We start from the raw sequence: 22,118 nt of genomic DNA, 5'->3' as shown, positions 1-22,118 counted from the left end.
TAATTTCGTCGCCAAATGTAATAACTGTATTACTCAATATTAATAAGTTAAAAGAACCCGATACCGGCACGAAGCGGAGTGGAACGGCAGTCGGAGTTAACATGCTAATTAGTAAGTTGTCCCTGGTATCGGGTTCTTTTAACTTATTAATATTGAGTAATACAGTTATTACATAACCCTTAAAAACATTTGAAACTCATTCCCAAAAATTCCATCATCACTTGTGACAAGAGGAGTAAATGATGCATGTAGTTGTTCGCAAGCTTTAGTATACTTTCTTTTTTATCATCTTCTGACTTTTTTATAATTTGTTGATGAGGGATGGAGACATAACATGGAGCATCAGTGTCAACGACACGAACATCAAACAATGCCTCCATCTGAGTCTCCCATACGCCTCTACAAGCTATACAGCTTTTAGTGCAGGTTCGTTTAGATGGCTGCGTCCTGCTATCAACGGCTCTTTAATGCAGTTTCCCCAGGCTTGTTCCATCATGCTACCTATTGTGTCTCTTAGGCCGGGGCCACACTCATCTTATCTCGCTGAATTTTTTCCACGGGCGTTACCCGTGGGTTTGAGAGATACATTACGGTATATGGGGCAGGCCACACTATAGTAAAAACGTCCGTGAACGCGTTTGTCAGTCTCACTGGTTTTACCAGCGAGACTGACAAACGGAATTGCACGTGTATTCTCTACTAACATCCCACGGGCGTTGCACGTAAAACTAGTCGCGGGGCATTGCGGCTTATGGGAGTGAACACACTCATCTTATCTCGCTGAACTTTTTCCACGGACGTTTCTAGTTTTAAACTGTACAGAGAGCGTGGAAGGGGGGGGGGGTGCGATGCGTATCACGGACACGGACGATTTTTATTGCCAGTGTGGCATGCTCTATCAGTCTCGCTGGTTTGCCTGAAAAACCTATCTCGTAAGACGAGTGTGGCCACGGGCAAACTGTTTCACGTGCGTCGCACGTGAAAACGGAAAAAACAGTCTCGCTGGTTCAAAATTACAAGTGTGGCCCCGGCCTACTTCGTTGTGTCTTTTGATTATAATTCCTCCAATCCGAAATTTAAGAGCATGCTCCACACTGAACTCATTTCCGCAGCCCTCAAACATATATAGTTAGTTTCCTTCATCAACAGTAAGTGTGTAAATTTAAATACAAGAATTAACTATTAATAGAACTGGTTGAAAGAAACGATCTGTGCATTTTAAATGTTTTTGTAGTATGGAATTAGAGATATACATATGTTTACTATTGAATTTATCGATTCTTAATTTTTTTTCTTATTATTGGATTGTTTGTTGTGTTATAAGTAATTTATTATTCAATGCTCAAATTTTCTTAATTATTTTATTTAAAAATAAATCCTAATTAGCATTTTTACTTATACGTGGTAAATTGGGTAAACTTTATGGTAAACTTTATGTAGTACCGATAGATATCATTTCACTAATATTTCAAAACACTATCGAAAAGGCACAACAGAATTGCTGAAGTTTATAACAGCTGATGTTTGTTTTGTTAAAGATTTATTGTGGGTGAAATTGTATAATTTCAATTATATTGTGTACATAAAAAAATTAGTTAACTGTAGTTTGAAACATCAAGATAGAACTCAAAAGTATGAACATTTAAGGAAAAAGATGAGGAAATAATGGAGACAATAGTGAATTCAAGTGTAAGAAAGTTTTATTCGAAAATTGGTAAGATGTTCTCATATTCACTTACACAAGATTTAAAATTTATTAAGCCCAAATGGTGGTTTCCATTACTTATCTGAATCAAAAGCCATAAAATCTCAAATAATGAAGTGATATGGTTGAATTTAGATGCTTAAACCGTTTGTGGATGTGTAGGCCGAACTATTTATAGGCATACATTAGATGCAAACAACTAATTCTTCTCTTTCACGTCCTCTTCCCGTTGCAAAGCACGAGTACACCAGCTACTGCTAGTATAACCCCAAAATACGATTAGTAAAATACTTTATGAACAACTAGCTGTGTACCCGTTCTACGCACGGGGATCTTATAATATTCAGTTGAAACCTTCTTATATAACGAACAGCAGTTGGTTTGCATATTTTAAGATATGCTGGCCAAACTATTATACATAGCTTCATTTTATGTTGTTTTTTGTTGTTCCGGATCGGTATGACAATCAATAAAAGGTTAAATTACCTCTGTGTCTGCCGGTCGATCCTATAACGGTAGGCTTACTTTTATTTTTACTATCTGATCTCGTTTGCATGGCTCAATCACGTCCTGGTTGAAGTTCGTTCGCTACGCTCACTCACCTGTATGTTGGAGCTCGTTCGCTGCGCTCACTTTCCTTCAGGTTAGCTCGTTCGCTACGCTCACTTGCCTTCAGGTTAGCTCGTTCGCTACGCTCACTCGCCTCCAGGTTGCAAATTAGCTGTTGTCATAAATGTAAAAGAAATAATAGTGCTAGTGCTGCACCCTGTTGGTAATCCTTGTAACTTTAATGCTATTGAACATCACAGAACAGAACCAACTTGTTTAATTGAAACAGCTGTTAAGATTCAATAATTTCATTTCTCATAAGGTTAACATGGGCTTCCAGAAATTCCACGTCAAAAATCGACAAAAACTTGATTTTCAAGGGTTTACTGTTAAATATCTAACTGTCTCATATTCGATGAAATACGTCTAAAACCATCTCATATATGTATAGTATTTGGAAAATAAGTTTCAGGCGGGACAGTGCTATAGTTATTGAGGAGTAGTTGTAATAAAGTGCGTATTTTAGCGTTACCAAGAGAATGACAGATAGACAGACAGACAGACAGACAGACAGACAGACAGAAATTGAGATAAGGTTTGATTCGGTTTCTCTGACCTATGAAATGTAAAAATAACCAAAAAGTTCATTATTCTAAGCAATGTACAGACAAAACTCTAATTTTATTTATATAGATGATAAAAGGTAAATAAAATAGTAAGACACAGGTCACCAAAACAGAGAGACTAACATACTGCATGATTTATTAAGCCTCCAAAATTAAGTTGGTTTAAGTAGACCTACTGAAAAATAAGGCACTAAAAAGTTATGATCCAAGAAATCAAGAAAAAAACCAAGAAAAACATTAATCTGACACCAGCAATTTATGTAAATAGAAAGTTTTCAACATAAACGGATTTAAGGTAGACCTTGTTTAACTACAGATCCAGTAAATAAATAATCAAGCAATTTTTTTCTATTACCGCTTATCTTTAACATAGAACTCTGTTCCATCTTTTTACGTGTAACAGTACGGTATTTAAATTGGAGAGAAACATTGAAACGATTGCAAATTCTAATTCAGGTAAAGTAATGAAATAATTCTTCAGCGTAAGAAATCAATATATCGATAGTTCAAAATTGTCAATTTTGAGGTTTTAGGACACTCTCCTACTTCGCTGAACGCGACAAAGGACTTTCTGATGGCGTTTAAATCAACACAGTAGTTTTTAAGAGCTTTATAATTGGTTTAAATTAAATGGCAGAAATTTAATAGACTCTCATAGTTTATGATTTGTAAAATAGATATCATGTTCATTTCTGCTATTAAAAATTTCAATTTCATAGGATAATTACGCTTTCAGGATATTAACGAAAGGTTAGAAATTAATGCTAACAGGAAACCCGTTATCTCACATTTAGATCAGATCGACTTGCCAATTGGTTTCATTTATCAACCAATATGTGCCAAGGTCAACCCAAGGTCATCCAATCAACGGCGTCCGACCAAGCATTACTTCCATTGAGAGGGTGATTCTGATTCAATTATACTATTGAATATTAACTAGTGAATTGTGTAAGTATTTCGTTAATTATTCTATTTTTGATGAATAGTACCTCTTTTAATACTTTTATTTTTTAATACTTTTCGACTAAATGGCGACCATACAAAGTACAGTAGGTATTTTAAGCCAAGTATGATCGAATGGAGATGAGTCAGGATGAGTGGTTCGATCTTGTAGTCTTGTTAGTGACTAACCTTTTACCTTTTACCTTGGTCCTCTTCTCCGTAGTCGTAGAGACTAGGGAATCGTCATCTTCTTTTTTTGTTGTGTTATTGTAGTGTTAATGTGTTGTGTGTATGGTGTAAAGTGGGTTTATTTTAAAGCCTATCTTTGTGGTGAGCAGTGTGCTCTTCAAAGAACTCATCTAATTTGTAGAATGGTTTCTGGACTAAATATTCTTTGAGTGATTTAAAAAAAGGTTTTGGAGATTTGATTTGTTTTATATGTTCTGGGAGAGCATTAAAGATTTTTGACCCCATGATTTGAGGTATTTTGCTGGTTTTTGACAATCTGTGTTGTTGGATATCGAAGTTTGTTTTTGTGTTTCTCAAGCTATATTTGTGGCAGTTTTCCCTAAGCTTTGGGGGGTTTAGTTTTAGGAGGTTTACAACTTCAAGGATGTATAGGTTTGGAACGGTAAGGATTTTGTTTTTAACGAAGTTTACAATGCTCTTGTGGTTGTAGGTTCTCAATGATTCTTAATGCCATTTTTTGAAGAATTTGGATTATGTAGATGTAACAATCCGCCGCTGTCCCCCAGGCTACTATTCCGAAGCGTAAGTGAGATTCGAAGAGTGCGTAGTAGGCTATTTTTGAAGTATTTTTATCAGTTATAGAGCGTATTCTTCGTATGGCAAAAAGTGAGGATGATAATTTTTTCCCAAGTTTTTCCAGGAGGTTATTCCAGGTCAGGTGTTGATCAATGGTTATGCCCAGGAAAGTTGTATGAGTTGCTGTTGTTATCAATGCTTCTTCGGTTGATAGTTCAGGTTGTTTACTTGTGGTGGCGAAGTTAACATTTAAAGTTTTGGATTTATTAATTTTGAGGTCCAGGGTTTTACAAATTTCTATTGCTTGCTCAATTGTTTCTTTTATGTCTGATGATTCCTGGCCAATTTTTGTGGGAAAGAGGATGGTTGTGTCGTCGGCGAAGATAATGCTGGTCTTGTTCATTGGTAGAAGGTCTGGTAGGTTATTTATGTAAATTATGAAGAACAGAGGTCCCAGTACCGACCCTTGGGGAATACCTCGAGTTGTACGTTGTAGTGTTGATTTGGCTTTTAATTCTGTGTTATTGTTGTAGTAGTTTATTTCTACCTGCTGGAAACGGTTTGTAAAGTAGCTTATTACCCAATTTAGGGCATTCCCCTTTATATTCATTTCATTAAGCTTGTTGATGAGGATGGTTTGATTTAGGCTATCAAAAGCTTTTTGGATATCAAGAAAAATTCCAGATACATTTTGTTTTTTCTCCCAGTAAGAGGTGATGGTTTCACAGAGTTGATTTAAGGCTGTATTTATGGACTTATTTTTGCGGAAGCCGTGTTGATTAGGCGAAAGAAAATCAATATTAATTAGGTGTTCCATGATTTGTTCGTAGATTACTTTTTCGAGGTATTTTGATAGGGTGGGAAGGATAGATATCGGTCTGTAATTTGATATTTTTGTAGTTTCATTTTTTTTATGTTTTGGGTATACTGTTGCTATTTTCATTTTTGTTGGTACTATTGCTTGATGAATTGATGCATTTATGATGTTGACGAGGGGTGACAGTAGCTCTTGTTGACAGTATTTAATAATTTTATTTGGTATTTCGTCGTATCCAGAAGAATTTTTCGGAGGTAGTTTTTTAAAGATTTTTGCCAGGTCTTGTTCGTTTATCGGTTTGAAAGTTGTTAGGTTATGGGTATAGCTTTTGGGTTCTTGTTGGAGTGATGTAGGAGTGGTGCTTGGGTTTTTATCACCGGGTGTTCCTTGATCTACAAAGTATGAATTTAAGGCATTACTTATAATTTTGGGATTGTCGATGAGCTGATTATCGATTTCGATGGTTAGATTTTTACGTGTGTGCTCTTTAGGCTTTTTTTCCTTATTTATGGTTGTCCATATCTCCTTGCTTTGATTTGTTGAGTTAGAAATTTTGCTTAGGGTGTGTTGTGATTTTTTCTTTTTGATTTCCAGGTCGTATGTACGTTTTAGGATGGTGAGGGTCTGCTTGTCTTCTTCTCGTCCGGTGGTATTGTATTTGTTTTGTGATGTTGTTAAGACAGCTTTCAGTTTTTGTAGGTTTTCGTCCCAGAAGTATGATTTATTTTTAGGCTTAAATATTTTTTGAGTTCTTGGCATAATTTCATCCATCTCTCTTCTTATAATGTTGATAAAATTATTGTATTTTTGTTCCACAGACTGACTCTCATACACTTCTCTCCAGGTTTCTTTACTAAGTCTCCTTTTTATTTCTTCTAAATTTTGAGGTGAGATAAATAAATAAATAAATAAAAAGGCCTTTATTTGCGAGCGAGTTTCATAATACATGGTTTTCAAACTAACTCAAGTCACTAAATCTAAACTATCCTAATATATTTACATAAGTATATACAAACAAATTACAACAGAATAATTACAATATACATTTTACATTTGTTTTTTTCATTGCGGCCCTGAATGTGTTGTACGATTTTGAACACTTGATCTCTTGAGGGAGGCCATTGTACAACCGCGGGCCGAAATAAGAAAAAGACTTTCTTCCAGCCTCAAGCCTCACTTTAGGAAAGTGAAGCTTGCGGTCGGAGCGAGTACTACGCAGACAGATCTCCCTCCTGTACTTCAGCCTCTCGCTGAGGTAATGAGGCTCTCCCAGCGTGAGCACTTTGTGGACCAGGCAGCAGGTCAGCTTTCTGCACATGTCATCCATTGGGATGAGCTTAGCAGCATCTCTGTAGGAGGACACGTGTTCAAAGCGACTAAGGCCAAAAATGAACCTTATGGCAGAATTTTGAATTCTCTGAACTCTTGCCATATCCTCCTTAGAGACGCTGTTTCCATATGCAGGAAAGCAATATGTGAAGGCTGGAAGGACCAAGGACCGCATGAGTTGCGTTTTGGCAAATTCTGGCAGGAGAGTTTTGAATCTGCTAAGACCTCTCAATCTTCCCACTGCGCGTTGGACTGCAGATGTGACGTGGTCAGAAAAAGAGAGGTCTTTGTCAAGTACAACACCAAGCGTGTTGACAGTGTCACAGACAGACAATCCCATGCCATCAAGGGTGACTTTAATGTCAGATTTTCTCAACTCCTGCATTAGAATATGTGGTCCAGTATGCATGACAACACACTTGTCAACGTTCAATCCAAGGCCATTCATGGCAGACCATTGAAAAATTCTGTGCAAATCAGCATTGATGAGTTCAATTGCTGCGGATGTCATGTCTGGCTTGTATGACAAGTGTAATTGACAGTCATCAGCATACAAGTGTGCTGTACAATATTTTACACTTCTGGGCAAGTCAGACGTGTATAAATTGAACAGCACAGGGCCTAAACAACTACCTTGAGGAACACCTCGCAATTTGCAAAGCGGATCTGATGTCCCACTCCCAATTTTGGTAACCTGCAGTCGGGACTCCAAATAGGACCGAAACCAACATACAACTTTTTCGCTGCAACCATAGTACTTCATTTTTGCAAATAATAATTCATGATCAATAGAGTCGAATGCTTGAGAGTAATCTAAAATAGCTAATGTGCTGTACAGTCCTTTGTCTTTGGCATCAAATAGATCAGCAAACATATTAGTCAGTGCAGTACATGTGCTGTGGTTTTTTCTAAACCCTGACTGTAGCTTAGGCAGTATATTATACTCATCTAGAAATAAAGTGATTTGTTCGGTTACTATCTTTTCCAGTATCTTTGAAATTGCAGGTAACACAGAGATAGGTCTTAGCTGCTGGATGGTTTTTGGCGTAGCAACTTTAGGCAAAGGTTTCACGTAGGCAATCTTCCAACTGCTAGGAAAAACACCAGAGGCCAGGCTCATATTTAATAAATGTGTAATTGCTCCTAATGCATATGGGCTAACAGATTTTATCATTTCTATAGATATATCATCAGCACCTAGAGCTTTTGATTTTATCGAGTTCATTGCCTCCTTAACATCATTTTCTGTAATAAGTTTGAAATTAAACCTATCATTATCTCCGTGTTTTTTATCTTTTTGAAATATATTCAGTATTTCAATATCTATATCTTTTCCCGATCCCATATTGGTGAAATATTCATTTATTCTGTTAATATCTAAATCAGCGGGGAGCACACTATTTCTCTTACTACTTATAATCTCACAATTTTTTAAACAATTCCAGAACTCTGCAGGTTTTTCACATTTTGCAAGCTTGTTAGAGAAGAATCTTTTTTTAGCCTCTAGTATCATGGAATTCAATTTATTCCTCGATGTCTTGTACTCATACCAGTCCGAAGAATCTCTGGTCTTCCAGTATTTGTTACGGTGCTTATTTTTTAAAAGTGACAATTCTTTAATCTTTTCATTTATCCAAGGAGCCTTTTTCCGTGTTACCTTCTTACAAACAACAGGAGCAACCTCATCAAACACCTTCTTTATATTATCGGTAATGAATTTCTCTATCTCATCAGGAGACTCTAATTTGTACACATAGTTCCAGTTAATATCAGCAATTATATTTAGTGCAGTATCAACATTGAATTTGGAATAATCTCTATATGTGATTAGCTTCGACCCCCTTTTGTCTTTCTGACAAGATATACAACAATATATTAATTTATGATCAGTCATCCTCATTCCTCTGTGGTCAACTATGCTGGGGGTGTCTATGACTCCAACACTTTCAATCTCGGCAGATTTGTCTACTATAATATGGTCAATCAATTTTGCCGAGGTTTCTGTCACTCTTGTAGGCTCGTTGACAATTTGTATAGTGTTGGATTCTCTCATCAGCCTACACAGGTAATTTGTTTCGCAGGTTTGTGACAGCATATCAATATTCGTGTCCCCCAAATAAATGACTGATTTGACTTCAACCGCAAGGTCAATAAAGAGGGAGCGAAACAGATCCGAAAGGCGAGTGTACCTTATGTAGGAAGGACGATAAACCACACATATACCAAACTTACTCCCTTTGAAACTCACCACCACACAGAGATGCTCAATACCAGGATCGATGAAATCAGGTAGGGGGTAAGGCTGAAAGTCGATGCCGTCTTTCACATACAATGCCACACCCCCTCCTGGGTAACCATTTCCAGCATTGCGATCGCAACGAAGCATTGAGTATCCCGGTATAGCATAACTGTCTGTGGGTGTGTTTGGGTGGAGCCAGGTCTCAGTAACCCCTAAGATGTCAAAATTAAAGTCATGAACAAGTGAGCAGAGCTCATCGAAAGCTGTGTTTAGAGACCTTATATTGACATGGGCCACTTTGAGATTCCCTTTACCCCCCCTCCCAGTCAGTTTTCCGGGACATGAGAAGCCCTGGATGCCTCTACAATAGTATTGGAGACGCAACCGACATTCTCAGTCCCGGGAACATGACAGGGAGTAGGGGCAGCTCCACGGGAGAGAGAACTCACACGATCCAAAGCTGCAGAAATGTGGTCCACAATCAGAGAACCTAAGCGAGAGGTGCCCCTTCGATTGAAGTGGACTCCGTCCCGGGCTAAGTCACTCCTGCCAACACAACGGTTTGGATCAACAAAAGTTACGCCAAAATTATTACACATAAGATCCAGCTGAGAATTAAAGTCACGTAAAGGTTTAAAAGGAATGTCATGGCGAGTTAAAACACTATTCAGACAAACTTCAGCTTTTGGAATCCGTGTCTTGGCAGTGTACAGGAGATCTGCCACATGATGCAAACTCTCTCTCTTACCGTGCCCGCCGTTGTAACCCGGACCTCCCCTAAAACCTCTCTTTAAATTATTACAGCCAACATGTAGGTAAATAACAGACAAATCCTTATCTATAAAGCTTAAAAGTTTTCTTTTGACATCTTGGATTCTGTCTCCAGGGCCGCAATGCACTTGAGCACCTCTGTTTGAGGCTTGTTTACCAGCAAACTTTAAATGTGAGTCGCCAATGACTAACACTTTTTCAAATTGATTTGAATGACCCTGAACTAAATCACTCCCAGATCTATTTACACAAACATTAACATTGCACTCTGAAACTGAGGTTGAATTCCTAACATCTACGCTAGCTGAGTCAGAGACTATGACACCTGTAACAGTGGAATCAATACAGAGTGGTACAGATTTACAATGAGTGTTGTTAGATCTCTTTAACATTGTTTTTCTATTTTTTATTTGATTTTTAGAATGCTTTTTTTTTACAATTTTTTGGCTTTGTTATCATAGGCCTAATGATTTTTTTTAATGGTTTTGTTAAGAGAGTTTTAAAGTTTTTTATGTTACATACAATAGATTCGTGGTCTGAAAGGTTGTTTTGGCTGGTTTTTGCATTTATTTGGGAAGTATTGAGATTTGAGGCGCATCCGTCTATTGAGTTTTTTGATGTCGCTGTAATTCTAGTATGAGGTGTGTCGATAAAATTTATATTGTGAGATCCTAGTATGTTGATTAGGTTCTTAACCTGAGTATCGTCTTTATTCTGCAACTTGAGGTTAAAATCGCCGAGAATAACTATATCTTTGTTTTTACTTGTATGCAGTTGAAGTAAGGTATCTAATAGTTGTATAAACTTATCTATGTTTTCGCTTGGGGAGCGGTATAGGCCTATTATCAGAAGTTTTTTATGTTTGTCTTTTAGTTCTGCTGCTGCAAATTCAGCTATACATTCTTGGCTATTTTTGATGGTATTTACAGATAGAATATTTTGTTTTATGTCATTTTTTGAGAAGATTGCTACTCCTCCCCACTTATGCTTGTGCGGGAGAACTCTGACGTCAGTGTATAGCCTTCGATGTTTATTTGCTTTATTTGGTCAGAAGTATGGCCATGTTCAGTTATAATTATAAGATCAGGTTATTAATTTCGATTATTAGTTTTTCGATCTTTTTTTGGAGGCCTCTTTGTATGTTTACGTAGTAGAGTGTCAGTCCGGTTTTTTTGTCTAGGATTTTGGGATTTGATTTGGGTTTTTGAAGTTTGGGTCAGCTTGGAGGGGTTTTTGGTTTTCTTCTGTGTTGGCTTCAATCGGGTAGTTGTCATGTCCGGGCTTAGTTTTAGGCTGGTTTTCATTTTCGGGTTTTTTTGGCTCTGGAGTCTCCTGCTCCATTGTCGTCAAGTCGTTTAGTTGTTCAGTCGATGCCTTCGAAGTTTGGTCCTCTGTAGGTAGCCGATCCTCCGTCGTTTTGGATTGTCCGATTGGGTGGTGTTTTATGTTGGTTAGGTTCAGGATACTGCTAGCTGGTTTGTGCGCTCCTTTTCTATTTGGGTGTATCTGATCAAGTCCCATACAGTCATCTGTGAGTAGGCTGTTGATGTCTACATAATTTACTTTTAATTCTGAGCACATGAATTTAATAGCTTCATTCACATCGTCAATAAACTTATCCCTGACATCTTTTCTGTATGGGATATTATTGATATACCACTCTGTGGTGGTGAATTGGCTCATTTTTGCCTCTATCATTTTCCATATTGGTCTCATGATTTGATTTGGGGTTTTAGAAAAGGTGGTGTTGTTTGATCCTATGTTCAGTATTATTTTGGGGGGAGGGTATTTGAGGTAGTGTAGGTAGCGGCTACATTCACTAGTTGTGGCTCCAGGCATTATTTTTGGAGTTATGTTAGCTTTGTGGTGGGTTTTCATAATATTTGTAGCTCCACGGAGCAGTGAATCACTTACAAATAAGGCTTCAGGCCTATGCTTGTAGTAGTGTCGGCTTGGATCAAGTGGCTGAGTTTGATGCAATAAAGCTGGGTTATCTGATTTGTGTGGGTTTGTTGCAGTTATGTCTATGGATGGTATTTCATTTTCTGTAGGCGTATGTGCATTTTCTTCGTGCGGGTGGTTACCAGTACCGATGTGTTTCTTTGGGTTTATGGTTTTCTCTTCAGGTTTGCCGTTCATTTTGTCCTGGGTTTTCACACAGTGTTTGTTCTTGTCTATTGTAGATTTTTGGGGTGATAGGCCTAGTGGTTTAAGTGGGACATGTTTGATGTTTGTGTTTTTAACTAGGTCTTGTATAGTTTCTTCGAGTTTATATATGACTTGCATTTTTTTTTTTGCAATTATTTCTGAGAGCTTTAAGTTTTCTGCATTTTTTCCGTCCAGCTGTTCCTTAAGATCGTTTATATCAGTCATAAGAATTTCTGCCTAAGGCCGACATGTTCCTTAGACACAGCTGTTAATTAAAAGCCCATACAGCTAATGGCAACTAAGGGACCTACAGTTTATGGTGGAATCCGAACCAAATTTTTGCCTTGGTATATACGAATTGGTCTAATTATTAGGATAGTACTGCGAATAGTCGTAGTACTCACTCGTGCGGACGTTAATCCACACAAGAGAGTATCGCATCCACAATACATGCCTATAAATCCACAACACAATTTGTGAAAAGTGTTGTTAGCATTCATATTTTATTGGTGTGAAACTATGATTAATCTTGTTTTTAAATGAATTTTCGGATGCCAAAGTAGTCATTCTATCTATACAAACCAAGTGCAACTATTTCTTTCTTTCAAATATAAAATATGCCACTGATGGAATCGTCTACTGTCAAAATGCTTTAACTTTTGATGTTTAATATTTTGATGGGCTTAATGATTCTGTATTTACAAATGCTTTATTTTTAAAACAAGTCGACAATAAGTTTTGCTCGGTTAAAACTTGTTTGGATGCAAAAGAAACAGTTGGAGTCTCAATTGTCTCAACTATGTCCAGTTTTCTCAAAATGGTTAAACAAATTTAACGGAAACGGACTGTATAGCTCTCTATCTAGAGTCAAAGTTAAAACCGTAACCAAAAAATTGTGTTTGGAGGATTTTGCCTACAGACTAGGAGAGCAGTTCCGCCCTCTAACCGAGTTTTACCACTTGTTAATTTTTGTGTACTGTATGTACGTTACAACAAGATTGCATTTTAAAATATTTACCATCGTTTAATTTATTAGTTGAGTCTTATTTAAAAACTCCATTAATCAGAGTGGGCCTTCCCATGCTTTGGATACGCTATTTAACTCCAACATACTCTGGTCCAATGATCACACGCTATTCGGGGCTAATCGCACTTTACAGAAAATTAAGCTGGGTAATATCCTTATAATGTTTATGGCAGCACTTTAGTTAGGTTATTGTAGATCGTCGCGAAGCGGTGTGGGTAGCCTTGCTCTTCAAGGTCCTCAGACCGTTAGGGCATGCTTGGCTGCTTGTGTGTAATATGGTCTTATTAATAATGAGACCGATGGACAAAGAAGCTTTGAGGGGACAATTGTTGAGAGAGTTTGTTTTTACTTTTATTCCTTATGAATTGATTGTTCTACGGTTAGCTTTGTTAAATAGATGTACACAATGATAATTGTGAAAATATACACCAAAATATAGTGGGGCGGCGAGCCTAGAGATGTCCAACCCCTGAAAGCAGCGGCGCTTCGGGGCTATAGAATACAGCTTCACATATACATAGTAGAGCGGTGACGGTACCGAGTCAAAAAGCTGGACTACAGTAATTTTGAAAATGCATCAACCTAATTTTGCATATTATTAGGATGAAATGGCCAATGCTGTTTCGTCGAACAGACATCAAGATAAAGCCATACAAACAAATTACAAAAGTAATCACTGTTTTTTAATTCAAAATTTAAAAGAAATGAGAAAAGTAAAACAGCAGTAGAAAATGTATCAAAATGATTTATTGTATTTGTAAGAAACGTTTACAATGTAAATGGTACGCAAAATGCCTAATACGCTCGATAAATTATTCCGCACGAGTCGCATGAGAGTGCACGGTTTTTCTTGAATACAGCAAAATGCCACTATGCCGCACCAGTTACATAAATAGTTATTACCGTTGGAAACTAAAGTATACATATTTAGCATTCCTTCCACTACTTGTATGGACTAACTGTTTAATTGAATGGCCTTGTCATTGGGAGTAGTTGTATTTCCACTTTGAGATGTTGTACTATAACAATGTCAAAAGTAATACTGAAAATCACTTCATCTATACTTTGGCGTTTGATACTTTAACTGTTTGATGACAAGAGGATGTTCGATGGTGGAGGACATAAAACATATTTTATTTTATATTAAGTTGTACTCATAGTTTGAAAGTTGGCGTATGCAAATAAAAACAGTATTTTACAACAATACTATTCGTTATGTGGCTCAGTTGCAATAACTCTTTTACTATAAATTTGATCAAAACATTAACATGAAGTCTTGCTAATACTAAATGTATTGTTTGGAATTGTAAAATGTCTAATCTTAATCTCACATCCTAATTTTATTTGGGATTCTTGGAGACCGCTATAAGACTTTCTGGTGCACCAGAGGCATGCAAAATAATCAACTGTGCTTTATAATCTTAGTTGATGTTAACAGTTTTGTATTTTATAAGTTTAGTATTCAAATATCACATTTAGGTTCCCTTGCATACTGCGTAGCAGCATTTATTGCAGTTATTTTTGTCAATTTATTAAAAACAGGAACGATTAATGTAGGTGTATGTTGTGCAACCACATCTCATCGACGTGTTTTACAATTCTGTTTTGTGGTTTCCTACATAGACAAAAAGAATTAAATATAGACCATCAGCCGTGCTGTGGTTACCATGGTTACTATAGGTTCTGGCACACACCGTTGGGAGCGCCGTCGTATGTTTTCTGTGGCGCCGTGTAGTTACCTAGCGCGTACTCCATAACTACATAACGCTCCCAATGGTGTGCCCAGAAACTATGGTAACCGCAGGACGGCTGACAGTCTATATTTAATTCTTGTTGTCTATGGTTCCACCCACGGCTATAAATTAATTGTTGTCCTTTCAAAAAGTTTCTTGCACGTCCACAATTTCCTTACTCCTCCTTCTACACACAGTACTAAATCATTGCCTCTCAAAAACTTGAGGTTATATTAGAACAAAGTTGATTCTACTATCAGGAGAGGTCCCGGGCTGGGGACCGGAGTAGCTGAGTTAAAAAAATAATGTCCAGAAAATATCATGAGCTTTTGTCAACAGTGGGTCTCGAAACCCTTAATCATCCAAAGTTATCGTTTTTAATCCAGTGATTATTTTATAGCTCTTTGGGCTACTCTCTGTTAGTGGTATTACTGTTAGACATGTATGCTATCCTTCCTGCTGACTGTTTCTTGTCCGCTATAGCTGTAGCTGTACACGTTGTGCTGTGTAATCGTTCTCTGTTTTACTTTTCTTATACTATTATGTCAGCAAAAAATATAGTACGTACTATGTTTTATACAAATCACAGATTTGTTGTATGATCGAAACAATTCTGGAATCCAATCTGCAAATCTACAATCCAAGTTGAATGTAATCAATAAACGTTATAAGTGGCATTGCTTAGCATGTCATATTTTACATAATGTTTCAAATTAATTGTTAACTCGATTTAAAAGAAACTTAACTATAATTGTTGATTATAATTGACGTTTTTCTTAATTAACATCCATTGCTGTAGCCCCGAAACTACTACTTAGACTAAAATAAGGCGAAGGTTATTACGTTGTCTGCGGTTCCGAAATTGTAGTTTGTTCTTTAGTCATCATGTTTCGGCAGAACGCCATTGTCAGACTGTCGTGTTTTGATTTTCCTGTTCCGACAAACTACTAAAGTACAAACTAAAATTTTGGAACTGCAGACGAGGTAATAACCTTTACCTTATTTTAGTTTGTCTTAATCTTGTCGCAGACCCCGGCTCCCGAGACGTCACAGAAGAAGGAAGTGCAGTTCTGCTACAGTAGAGGCAGAATGTCACCTTGTAGCGCCATCTTCACGCTTCTCAGCTGTGCGGCGTTTCCGCCAAAGGGAAAACTGGGTCATCTAACAAGGTCTGTCTAGTTACTGTTTTGTTGACCACTTCCGATAATGGAAAAAAAGGAATTAACACTAAATCTAATACCCGTAATACTAAGCTAGCATATAAGTCAATCGCAAAATGAAGGCATCTAGAGATCGTAGTATGGTGTCAATTAATGTCATATATTTCCTCAACTTCATAAACGCTTCTTCTTCTCTACAGTAAAGACATTTCTGCTGTATCTTAACTTACTAGACCAACTACCTACAACTCCACTCTAACAAGTAGCTGCAACATTATAAGCTAATTAGTAACGCTCAACCTACGCATGTTTCGCAAGGTATGCATCACCTCTCAAAACTTCCCTATCCAAAGCTGAAGAGAAACAAATCCAACTACCAATTACTAGTATAGGTCAGCCCCAGTAGGCTCGTATGGTCTGTATCTTCAAGATCAAAACAGACTCTTGCTTAACTCTTGCTACCCATCCACTTGCTTATCTGCAATACCTACAATGCTGTATGCTGCACTGCCCAGTTATCTTCACTTACCACGTGTTTAATACTTAACTTTGAACTGGCGATTGTAGGTATTTTAAGCCAAGCACTGCCGTGTCATCTCGTATCTTGTATAACCGATGATAGTTATTAAATATTAGATATTAGTGATTCTGTTATTTAACCGATATTCCCTTTATTTGTTCTCTTCTTTAAAAATAGTACAGGTGTCGTGGTGTATTCATTCTTCTTTTATTATTTCGTGATGTTTCAGTGGGTGGTGTCGTTTTAGGACTTATCCTCTGTACTGTACTAGGAATGATCTTCTTACCTTCACTAACAGGGAGGTGAGTTTCATGTCGTTATTAATCTTTTCTAAAGATGTCACCGTCATATATGCTCTTATATTTACTAAAATTATCACTGTCATCTTCCCTTGTCTTCACTAAAGACATCACTTAAGTTTAATCTCTTAGCTTCACTAACAGAGGTATTATGTCTTCATTTATCTTCTTTGAAGGCATGATTTTCTTCACTTATCTTCATTGAGGACATCTTTGTCGCATCTACGTCTATCTTCACTACTGTAGCAGTTGTGTTATATTGTCTTCATTTATCACCCCTAAGGACATCACTGTCTTGTCTTCATCTATCTTTACAGCTCACCTGATGATTTTTTTGTCACCACTTATCTTCACTGAGGACACCTCTGTCGCATCTTCCTCTATCTTCACTACTGTAGCAGTTGTGTTATATTGTCTTCATTTATCACCCCTAAGGACATCACTGTCTTGTCTTCATTTATCTTTACAGCTCACCTGAATGTCTGGTTGACGGAAGCGGCCGCCCGGAGTGTGTTAGAACTAGTTGCGTTTTTGTCCGTCGTGTTTTTGCCGGTTACCACCGTTCTCGAGGCCGCAGGACGATTAGCGTTGACACAGACACATGCTGCGTATCTCAGCCCGCCTGCGGAGACGACACTGTCAATCTTGTCACAGTTGGGATGGAGCGGCTTACGAACTGTGGGCTGAGTGTGAGCTTCTCAATTTATGAGACACTAAAATAGCTAAAAACCATACGTATGGTGCATTTATCATATTTAATAGTAATATTTCTAAGCTGACCAAAGTGGCGGAATGTTGCTGTGGTGGAGTGTCATGCCATCGTGTTGATGCAGGCTGTTGGATTAAAAATTCACATCAAAACATTGAATGTAAACTAGAACGCTCATTCTCATTTTTGATCGTGTTGTCAAGTCATATTTGAAAACCGATAATCCGGAGACATTGCAGTTCTACATAGTCATTTCCATTTTGCGTAAGGAATCCAATGTCTTAGAAATCCAATGTCTAAGATTGTACACAAAATACTCCTTAACTGGCGGAGCAGTGCTTGGAGATTAATATTCTGTTTGGATCTCAATTAGACCTCTCCTGAAAAAGGACGAGAGGGAGGGTATGGCACAAAAACAGTTTAAAGTAGACGGGGTTTCCTATGATTCTTTTTACTGTACTTTCTAGTGACACCTATCAGTTGGTTCACAATGACAGTTTTAGATGTTTTGCATTTTCCTCCAAGCGGGGTTTCAGGCTGTTAATTTGAGCATTTGGGCCGAACAAAAGTGCCTTACAGTGCTAACTGGTATTTGTTCACACAATTAATTACCAAGCATGAATCCACTTAGGTCATCCAGTGTCGGTGTCGGTGCACGGAGCTTTGTCGCCACAAGCTGTAGTTCAAGGTCTATCTTCTGTGTCAATGTCATCGCCTAAGGGCTTGGACTGCCTTTACTTTTACACGGCCACTAATTGTAATGGTTTTACCAACCACGCCTACACAGTGCGTTCACTTTTGTTTTATTGTCACCTTTATGACTGTTAAGTGATTTGAGACTGTACTGATTGAATATCTGTACAGTGTCTATACTTAAAATTCAAAATTTACACTGTCGAGGGGAAAATGTGGAAAGGTATTGGCCTTTTTTACGACGGACATAGCTATTTGATTTTTCACATATGAAACCCTCAGCTGATGGATCATTCTTTATGTTTTCCTTAGATAAAGTAATAAAATACCTCGCCGCAGCAAACCTGGTATGCCAAGCAAACATTTCATTTGCCTTATTTAATTTTCATTAAATATTTCCTTAAATATCCCCTATATATATATATTCCCTATATAAATAACATTAGGTTTAGTGTTATTTTAAATGTCAGAGTATTTAGGTTTGCTGCTACAGGGCAACAATGAAGATTATTTTCAGTGAAATATTAATAGCTACGTATTGAATAAATATATAAAGGCTACTTACAGTATTTGCAATCCTGTTAATTGAGCACTACGGCCGTTTCGGAGACTCCATCGTCCGGTGCGTAGTCATCATACACTAAACTGAACTATTTACATATTTACATTTTTTACGTGGTTTCTTCATTTTCATTGCGTCAAAGTTTAATAAATAATACATGCAACACAAGACAAGGACACGACATGAAAACATTAAGGCACTTGCACGACTAAAAACTGACGACCGACTCATTGAAACCAATTGACCGTATTGAATAAACCAATTTGTCAAATTTGATCAAAATATAACCATTAATAAGCACAAAAAGTACAAGTACAAAGTACAAAAAATTACTTATTCAACATAAGAGTAAAAAGAGAGTTTAAAATTTATAGTTTTCCGGAATTTTCTCCATGACTAAATGTTCTCCAACGCTTTTACCCGTTATTAATTAGTAAGTTACACAAAATGGGGGGAAACGAATTGTAACGACTGCACGCTCTGTGAGGAGCTCATCTAACTATGTTTTTTCCATATAAAAAAGGTTAGAGCTTATCCATAATGGTCTACTTCTGTACCGTATCCAGGGGCTATGAGTTACATTCTAATGTTAAATAGTCCAAAAGCTTTTATTGTGTCCACTACTTCCTTGGAAGGTCCATTTCACCTATGCCTGGTAATTGATCAGGTCCTAGGACGTCTTCACGTGTGTGTTAATGGATGTGAAAAGTTGGAATGGACACAAAAAATGCAGTTAAATGTGTATTGTAAAGCTAAGCAGCCTGACCTGACCCCGTTGACTGACATAAAGCCACTTTATAAACTAAGACATTATAAACACTGGATTATCGAGCTAGGTTTGTTATATTAATGTCTCCAAATAGCGTAAAAAACGCTAATTTCAGCATATTGTTTTTAAAATCTTCCCCGGACCCCCTCCAATTCCATCCCCCAGGCCCCCCGGTGGGCCACCCCTAGCGACCCCTGTTTTGACTACGCTCTTGCCCCCCTCCATATTTTGGTCCTGGGTACACTCTTGTACGTTGACTCACGCTGGCGTTACCAATAACTGTTGTGTTGTGGTAAAACAAATTGAACACTTATAATTTACTACTTCATCATTCACAGCACATTCAAGCTTTGACATTCCTTCACATCGCGTTAAATGGTTGTACATCATTGTAATGATTGCCTTGCACTGCGAGACAATCACGACCTTACGTTACTTACCGTAGATGGTCTTATCGTTATATCTAGAAACGTGGCATGGGAATGTGCGTTATTAAAAAAGAATCATGATTCAGTAAACACGATAACTGGAGTAATTTCGGTCTGATTTTGATGACATTTATCATGCATGTTTGAAGCTTTAACTTTGTTAATTTTGCGAACCAGCAAGACCTGGTAATCGGAACGAGGTGTTGTCGGACTTTTATTAGGATTTTTTAATTTTCTACCCTAAAAACATAAAAATGTCCAATTCGCATTGCAGCTATCTTGCAGATAAAAATTTGATTATGAATGTTGTAGCTTCATCGTACTATTAAAGTTTTCGGAAAAAATTCCGAAGAATCAATTTTAAAATCCCGTGTTATTATTAAGGAGAAAAAGCAAACGATTGTAGTTTGCTTGTTTATGGATATATTATATACAAATTTGGTAAATTTATTTATTTCATATTACACTGCTGTATTTTACAAAAAACCCGAATTTTTCTTTTCTGTAGCAGTAACTTAAAACTTAGTTAAACCCAATGTCATTATTATCGGCGATGAATCTAAAATGTTATAGGAAAAAGTTTGAAAAATCCCATCAGGTAAAAAGAAATTCGCTTTGTGTATAGGTTTGCTGCCGCAGGGGTATTTATTATAAAAGCGATTGGAGTCACATGAGTGATTTGAGTTACATGAGTAAATACTCATGTGACTCCAACCGCTTTTACAATAAATACCCCTGCGGCAGCAAACCTATACACAAAGCTAATTTCATGAAAAGAAAATCTTAAAAATGCTAAGAAACAGAATGTTCATTTTAACCAAAGGGAAGTCCCGTGTGTTGTATTGAAGAACAGGTTCTGCACATTAGATTGGTTGAATATTTTACCCGATCGATTGTGATTGATTATGCCTATCTCCAGATTCCTTTTGTCCAAGGTCAGGAAGTGTGCTCTGATTATCGATTCACCTTGGGTTACCGGTAACTAACTATCGATATTCAAATCAATCTTATCTCAGTGGAGTGGTGTTCCTCAAGGATCCTATACTCAGCCCACAACTCACTGTAGGAAATGACAAAATACAAATACATTCTGAGGAAACTGGCTTCCATTCAACTGCATGTGCTTTGATCGCTGCATACTTCGCATTGCAATTTTCATGGGAGCCTTTTACAGCTAAAGAGGAATCTGTCGAGTGCCTTATCAACATAACTGTATCATAAACATATAAGAATTATAAACAGGAAAGGGTCGTTGACTAAAAATGAAGGTGTGGATCACTGACTCAGCCTTGATGACAGTCTACGAAAACCAACCTTATAGGGTTGTAGTATTCGAGCTGGTGTCAATGAATGGCTACTCTAATAGCATAGTGAGGAACTGCTATCATTAATTTAAACAATTGCCTCGCTCATAATCGCATCTAGTTCATTGGCTTGTAGGCTATTATCCAATAGTCGATGCTGTTAAGGACTTTAAATACTTATTACAAGGAAGAAGTTCCATCTTTTAACGCCAACAACACAGAATGTGTTACCGATTGAAAGAAAATTAGTGAGTTGACTGGACATGATTCTTTATATGACCATCTATTTTATTTTTTTGGGGATCAAATACTTACTGATCCCTTGTGGTTTGATGAAGATAAGCCTTTAACTGCATATCTACTGTGTTGGTTGGCTAAAACTGAACCTTTTCGCCATTTAATGATAATGATTGTTTTTCTAGATGAGGATTACTTATTTAATATCCTTCAAGGGTAGGGAGGTGGATGAGAATGAGTCATTCCCTGAACCTCTGATGTGTATTGGTTAGTGAAACCCTATTCATCAACTATGTTAACTACTAGGATTGCAATAGCTTGTTCATCCATCACATTAATTTGAACTATAATGGCTGAAGATCAACCCTTCAGTGAACATAAAAGTGAGTCAGCTTTAGGCTAGCCATTCTCTGATAATATAGAACGTGAGTGGAAATGGACCTTTTCCATACTCTCTAGTGGGTTCTTGATGGAGAATGATTATCCTGGGTATTTTTTTATGAGAATGAGCCAGTGCATTAATCCACCGTTTTGATGGCTGAGGATGAGCCGTCACCTGATTGGTGTGACTAGAGTGTGTTAAGCTGCGTAACTGTGGCCCTGTACCCGAGGCTGTGGTCACACGCGCTCATAATAAGCAAGGTTCGGTGACTGTGGGCGTTCCCTCCAAACCGTAGCAAGGTCGGGCAAGTCTCGGCCAAGGTACGCTACACGCTAACTCAAATGTGTTGAGCCCCAGACGGTCAGTTGCAATGGTGCAAGTTACTGTTTATCATTTGCTAATCT

At 37.5% G+C, this 22,118-nt stretch overlaps 1 long non-coding RNA gene across 1 annotated transcript; it reads left to right on the top strand.

Annotated features, from left to right (window-relative positions):
• The first annotated feature begins 1,634 nt into the window (after positions 1-1,634).
• Positions 1,635-15,769, top strand: LOC128995078 (uncharacterized). Its single transcript, XR_008490951.1, has 3 exons — positions 1,635-1,714; positions 3,675-3,828; positions 15,681-15,769. It is a non-coding gene; the product is annotated as an uncharacterized LOC128995078 (long non-coding RNA).
• The last annotated feature ends 6,349 nt before the right edge of the window (positions 15,770-22,118 follow it).

Source organism: Macrosteles quadrilineatus, unplaced genomic scaffold (assembly GCF_028750875.1).
Source record: "Macrosteles quadrilineatus isolate MER2022 unplaced genomic scaffold, UCM_ALF_1.0 Scaffold_5__1_contigs__length_97177068, whole genome shotgun sequence".
Lineage (NCBI taxonomy): Eukaryota > Metazoa > Arthropoda > Insecta > Hemiptera > Cicadellidae > Macrosteles > Macrosteles quadrilineatus.
Note: the sequence above shows the minus strand (reverse complement) of the source record. Positions and strands in the feature narration are given on the sequence as shown.